The sequence below is a fragment of the Pteropus vampyrus genome, unplaced genomic scaffold (genome assembly GCF_000151845.1).
Source record: "Pteropus vampyrus isolate Shadow unplaced genomic scaffold, Pvam_2.0 Scaffold85, whole genome shotgun sequence".
NCBI lineage: Eukaryota > Metazoa > Chordata > Mammalia > Chiroptera > Pteropodidae > Pteropus > Pteropus vampyrus.
This window is the reverse complement of record NW_011888866.1, coordinates 6284465-6290448: the sequence shown is the minus strand read 5'-3', so window position 1 is coordinate 6290448 and position 5984 is coordinate 6284465. Positions and strand designations below refer to the sequence as shown.

Sequence of the window (5984 nt, the reverse complement as noted above, 5' to 3'; positions counted from 1 at the left end):
CACCTATATAATAGCACCAAGATCGCTACCAGCTCTTCAGAGGGTAACCATTACTTCAACTTCTAACAGCATCCTCCAGTTTCACCTGTTTTGTACTTTATACAAATGGAATTAGAAATTCGGATCCTTTTTTTGTGCCTGGTTTCCCTGGCTCATCATTGCATGTGTGAGATTCAGCAACCGTATTGTTTCTGGTGATTATATATGATTCATTCTGATTGTGTGAATATCGTATTATTTATATAACAAGCTTACTTGTTTGATGGGCATTTGGGTAGTTTCTGTTTTGGGACTGTTATAAAGACTGCCACTCTGAATATTTGGGTACATATCTCTTGGTGAGCATATACATATTTACTCCTCTTCGGCTGGAGTGAATTGCTGGGTTGTAGGGTATGTGTTTTAGTAGATACAGCTAACAACTTCTAAAGTATATGTATCAATTTACATTCCCACCGAAAGTGTGGGAGAGTTTCAAGGCTTTGTCAGCCTCCAAATGCTTTCCCCATATGCCCTCCTCAGAAACATTGGAAATATTACCATTAGCAGTGCATCCGTGAGGAAGAGCCCTTCTGGACCCGTCATTTATATTGAAACTGAGAGATTTTGACAAAGGTTCGAGATTGGAATCAGGAGAACATTGTGCACTGAATGGGAGGGAAAGGAGACTGGGGCCAACAGAAAGGCCCTTGGGGATGCCTCCTGGCCCCACGCCGCAACTGTGGTCCTGAGGTAGTGTCTCCAGCTGTCAGGTGTACACCTGGCCTCAGCTGCCACCCTCTGAGAACCACAGGTTTGGCACTTCATCCCCAGGTTTTGCTCCGACACTGAGCAGAGACCTGGTCCCCACATTCCCTGGGGAGAAAGAGCACAGCATTGGTGTCCCCATGTCCCCTGGGAGGAGTGGAGCCCCCCCAGTTCTGCAGCCCCTCAGTTCCCTCTGCTTCTCTGTCCTGGTCCACAGCACCATTGCCCATGTTTCCTTCCCAGGCCCACCCCAACAGCTTCCTTCTCTACTTTTCTCCAAAACAGGAATTATTTTGCGCATTTTCTTTTCCAAGTCCAAAAATAGAAAAAAAAAAAAAGGAACGGCTAATCTATTCCAGCTGCTGGTTTTGCTACTTAATAAAGATTTTTTTTTTTTTTTACAGTAATTCTCTCTCTGGTTTTCCCTCACATCTGCACAACCTTCTCTCCCCCACATACACCCCCTTTACAAAACCACCCTCTCTAGAATCCAGAGAATGTTTCTTCCTCAGCTGCCCATAACTGGTATCCATCCAACTAAAGGGGCTCCTCAGAAGTGCCAAGTGCCCACGCTGGGATTTTCACCTCTTGCCTTATGCACGTACATTCTGGTTGAATCACCACTGCTTTCTGAGAGTTTCAGCACATCTCTCCCCAGGTGATGTCCTGGCTTTCTGGCATCACAATCTCGCATTCTGAGAAGTTTGGAGGTTAGGCAGAGATGACAAGAACCTCTCCCCCACCCGCCACCCTTGTTGGCCTCACTGAACAGGCAAGCTGTGAAGTGAATCCCATTGCTTTGTGAATTACCATATGCTAAACTAAACTTATGCATTCATTCATTTATATAACCTGCAGCTCCTGGGCAGCTAATTTACCACAGGCTTGGTGCAAAATGCTGGAATGGATGCAGCCACATTGCCCACAATGAGGAAGTTCATTCTAGAAGCTGGTAATAAGGCACTTTAGTACTTATATGAATCAGAACTTCTCTGACAGTGAAAACTGCCATTAATAATTATGTCAGCACAGTGAGCGTGAACTGGAACTATCCTGGGCAAACCGGGACAAATGCGGCCCTTATCTACAGGGGTAAGCATTTTGCCGATAGCTTAGGGTGCTGGTTTCAAGCAAAGTCATTTCCGGCTAGGTTGCCATGGGAACAGAGGTGCATACTCCCCCAAGATTCCCAGGGACCCCTTTTCCAGTGCAATTCCCTACTTGTAGCCAAATTCATAAACAGAAAAGAGCAGATTTCTGTTCCTAGCAATGCCTCACCCCAACTTCTCCAGCAGCCAGTGCAGCTTCACCCTCTGTCCCTCTCCTTTTACCACCTCCATCGTACCTTGATAAAAGTAGGGCCACCCCCAAGTTAGAGTCTCCACTCTCTGCTTGTTAAGCCATTCCACGGCTCTTTTGTTGCATCTCAAGTCAAATACAGAAATTCAGAAAAGGTTGTAGATAGAATCTTTGTCCCCAGACCCTGCATGGTTCTACAATTGGAAATGTCACGTTTTGTCTCAGAATGTGGACCTTTTTCGGTGCAATTTCTGAAATTTCTTTTGGGAGGCAGTTGTAAAAGTCACACTTGGCTAAGCAATCCTGAGAAGGAATCATTACATCCAGATCCAGGTTATATTTCCCTAGAAAGCTTATGGGAAGAGATTTTCATTAAGTGCATAGAAGCAGATTATCTCATTTTGGCTGAAAAGAACCTAGTGACACGATTTTTCACATTCTCAGCATAGAGACTCCCTATGAAGCTTTCAATTTTCCCCTGGGTTTCTGCACCGGAACAAGGAGGAGAGAGGAACTCAGGGGGAAAAAAAAAGAAATTGCATCCAAGGGGAATTACTAAGGCAGCAAACATTGAAAGAGGGTAATATACCTTATCTACCTAGCTATCTCCAACTATCAGTATCACCAGGACTCACTATAAATGTTTGTCAAATGAATACATAAATGAATGAATGGATGAATGAAAAGTAATTAAATTGTTGTGCTTGAATTGGTCAAACGACAAAAAGAAAAACCTCAAAAAATGTCCATTTTGAATGATGTTCTCAAAGCAAAAGAGAGACAGAATTGAGTGTCATGATTCCTTTGGTTGGTCACTGACCTGGGTACCTCCATGTCTCTACAAAAACTGGTGAGGCTGGCCAAGGTACAGGCATGTCGGTCAAGCCTCTTTGCAGCATGATTCTTTGCACTGTGATTCTGAGAGGCTCTTATAGTGGGCAGCTATCATCTTTGCCTGTCCAGCATCCATGCCCCTTTCTATTGTTAGGAATTCATTAATTTTCCTCTCATGGATTTATTATTATCCACTCCCAATCAATGTGGTTCAGGTGGGATTTACTATACCTTTTGTATCCAGTGATGGCCACATGGTTTAGATATGTCCAATCGAAGTCATGGTGATTGACTTAGAGATGGGAACATCATCAAATCTGGCTCAATGAGGATCAGTCCCAGCACTTTTGCTGAAAATATCAGGAAGGAACAATGGCTGTCATTCTGCTAAGCTGGGAGAATGTCAACTTGCTACTGCAGGTGGCCATATTTGTCACTTAGTGGGAAGAACCTAACATGGGCTGATAAATTCTGAGAGAGCCATGGCTAAAGTTTGCTCTCTGTGCGCTGAAACCACCCATGGGGTGCTCTAGCCCTTGGTCATATATTTTTGCCAACTCTCTGCTGTCCACACTAGGTGATAGACTCAAAGGCAGCAAGTTCACAAGTTTAGGGCCATAGTTTTTTCATTAGGCTGTCCCCTTGTGTTTGGGTTTTCTGAAAGATCCATGTTGAGCCTTTCTTGGTGCCCAGCACATTGTCTCTGTGAACAGTGCATCAGCATTCTGAGAATGCGGCACACTTTGCCTGGTGGGGCTGTTTCCAGGTTGGCCTCAACTGTTCCATGAGTCAGGGGCTGGACTAAATTGCTGTCAGGACCCTCGAAGTGGTCCCCTCATGCCTAGTCTAAACCAGCACTGCTCAAAATACTCATCCACGAACTATCTGTTACTGGTCCATGATGAGGTAAGGAGCTTGCATCAGAACATATATCAATATGCTCTTTATTTCATAGGGAGAGTCTTGCTACCAAAAACAACTTAATGATATGATTGTTTCACATGATAGTACAAGTTCTTTGAAGACCAATAGTGAAAGAATTCATGGACTAGTAGTGGTCTGCAGATCACATTTCGAATGACATTGGCTTAAACCACCCCAGATCCCACAAACACAGGAAAGTTCATCTCGACTGCAGTCAAATTCCTAGATGTGATCATCTTGGTACAGGGGAGCCCTGCCATATTCTGAGACTGATGAATCTATTGCACTGGTTCTCAACTTTGGCTGCATATTGGAATCATATGAGAAACTCTCAAAAGATGAATTCTACCCTTAGACAGTTTGATCTGATTGGGCCAAGGAGAAGCCTGGATGGACGTTTGGGGTTTTTAGAAGTTCTGCAAGTGATTATAATGTGCAGGCAAGGTTGAGAACCACTGCTCTAGATTAGTGGTTGTTCAATGTTAATATGCATAATAATCATTTAGGTAACTTGTGTGAAATATGTTTCTGAGCACCACTGCCAAAGACTCTGATTCAGAGGATCCTGGAAATTGTTGTTGTTGTTGTTGTTTTTCTTAAACAAAGTACCCAGGAGATTTTAATGCAGGTGGTCCATGGACTGCAACATTTTGAAGAACACTGCTATAGATTATTCCCTGGACAGGTTAGATCAAGGTAAGCTGCAATAAGCAAGGATTTGAAGATCGTTTTCAGTGGCTGAAATGTTGAAGACTTACCAGGTATACTTGTTTCCTTTCTTTCCCTGAAGATCTCAACTCTAAGGACTGTCATAGCAGAGAAATGGGGAATGAACTGGTAATAGTGTCCAGTGAAATCCAGGAATCACTGGCAACCTTAATTGCCTTACAGCTTGCCAATCTATTGTCAGTAATATTCTGTCTTATTTCATGTCTCTGCCTCTGAGCTCTTAAACCAACTTTCTCTGCTTTGGCCAGGCTTAGGACTGATCGGTTCCAATGAGTAAATCACAAAGGCATTCTGATTGAGTAGGGGTCCCCCCATCAGCCTTTGTACAGAGTGGAGACATTTTACTAGCTGAATGGTTTCATAATGGTAATGAAGTGAAAGACATCTTTAATCAGGATGAGATTGTGTATCCTTTTAAAGGTTCATATTATGAGCCAACCTCAGTTGGTCCAGGAGGTTGAAAGTCAGAGAGAAAGAGCAATCAGTCTCAGTGGTGAACAAATTAAAGTCCAGAGAGTCTCAAAATGGGAAGTATTCACATCTCCTCACCTCCTTCTTATTGATGAAGAGCACCTAGCTCCTGGTGATCCACCTCATTAGTACCTGTGTGATTGTGGTGGCTTTAAATTCAGGCCAAGAATGATGATGTTGTTTAAATTTAGAGGGCCATGGGCCATGGGGACCTATTCTGAGGTGGGCCACTCCTCCTGGTCTAAAATACCTGAAGTATGAATACTTGTTCAGGATTCTCTGAGCAAGAGAGAACAGTGTATATTAACAAAAAGTATTTTCAATGATTTCTGAAATAAGTTTTTAATAATCTCTAGTTCCTAAATCATTGAAAAGTATTTTCAATGATTTCTGAAATAAGTTTTTAATAATCTCTAGTTCCTTAGATTTTTAAGTTAAATTCAATATACATTTTCTCTCTATGGGGAGCCTTCCTTCTCCCTAAAAGCTGGCTATGTATAATTTGGAAGTTCTAATTATTCCAATTTCCCATGGATATGTTCTGATTACCCAGGACAAACCCAGTTTACATCTGTTGTCCTTGTATAATTATTAAAAGCGTCTCCTTTCAATCAAAAGTGTCCCAGCTTGGGTGACAAATTATATTGTCACTCTATCCTTGGAGAATTTTTAAATTAGTAAATCAATCAATATAAGTTTTGTCTTTTTAAAGTAATGTTTGTATTTCATGAAGTGAGAAAGCCAGGTTAGGAAACGGAAGTGAGAGAGATATTTGTTTAAAAATAACTATTGCAACATTTGCAAAGTTTTCTAAGATGAATTCAATAAGAATCCAACAATAATTTTTAAAAAATCTCTCAGGCATTGAAAACGTTTTGTTGGAAACTGTTGACTCCTCTCAATGCCCTTTCACTTGAGGAATCCACACTTGCTACAGGCCATCAGATAAAACTATAGTTGAATTTTTAAAAGAAAAAAAA

At 42.0% G+C, this 5984-nt stretch overlaps 1 long non-coding RNA gene across 1 annotated transcript in view; it reads left to right on the top strand.

Annotated features, from left to right (window-relative positions):
- The window catches only part of LOC111742026, a 24844-nt gene that overhangs the window by 16917 nt on the left and 1943 nt on the right, over positions 1–5984 (top strand). The gene's annotated exons all lie outside the window — the stretch shown is intronic.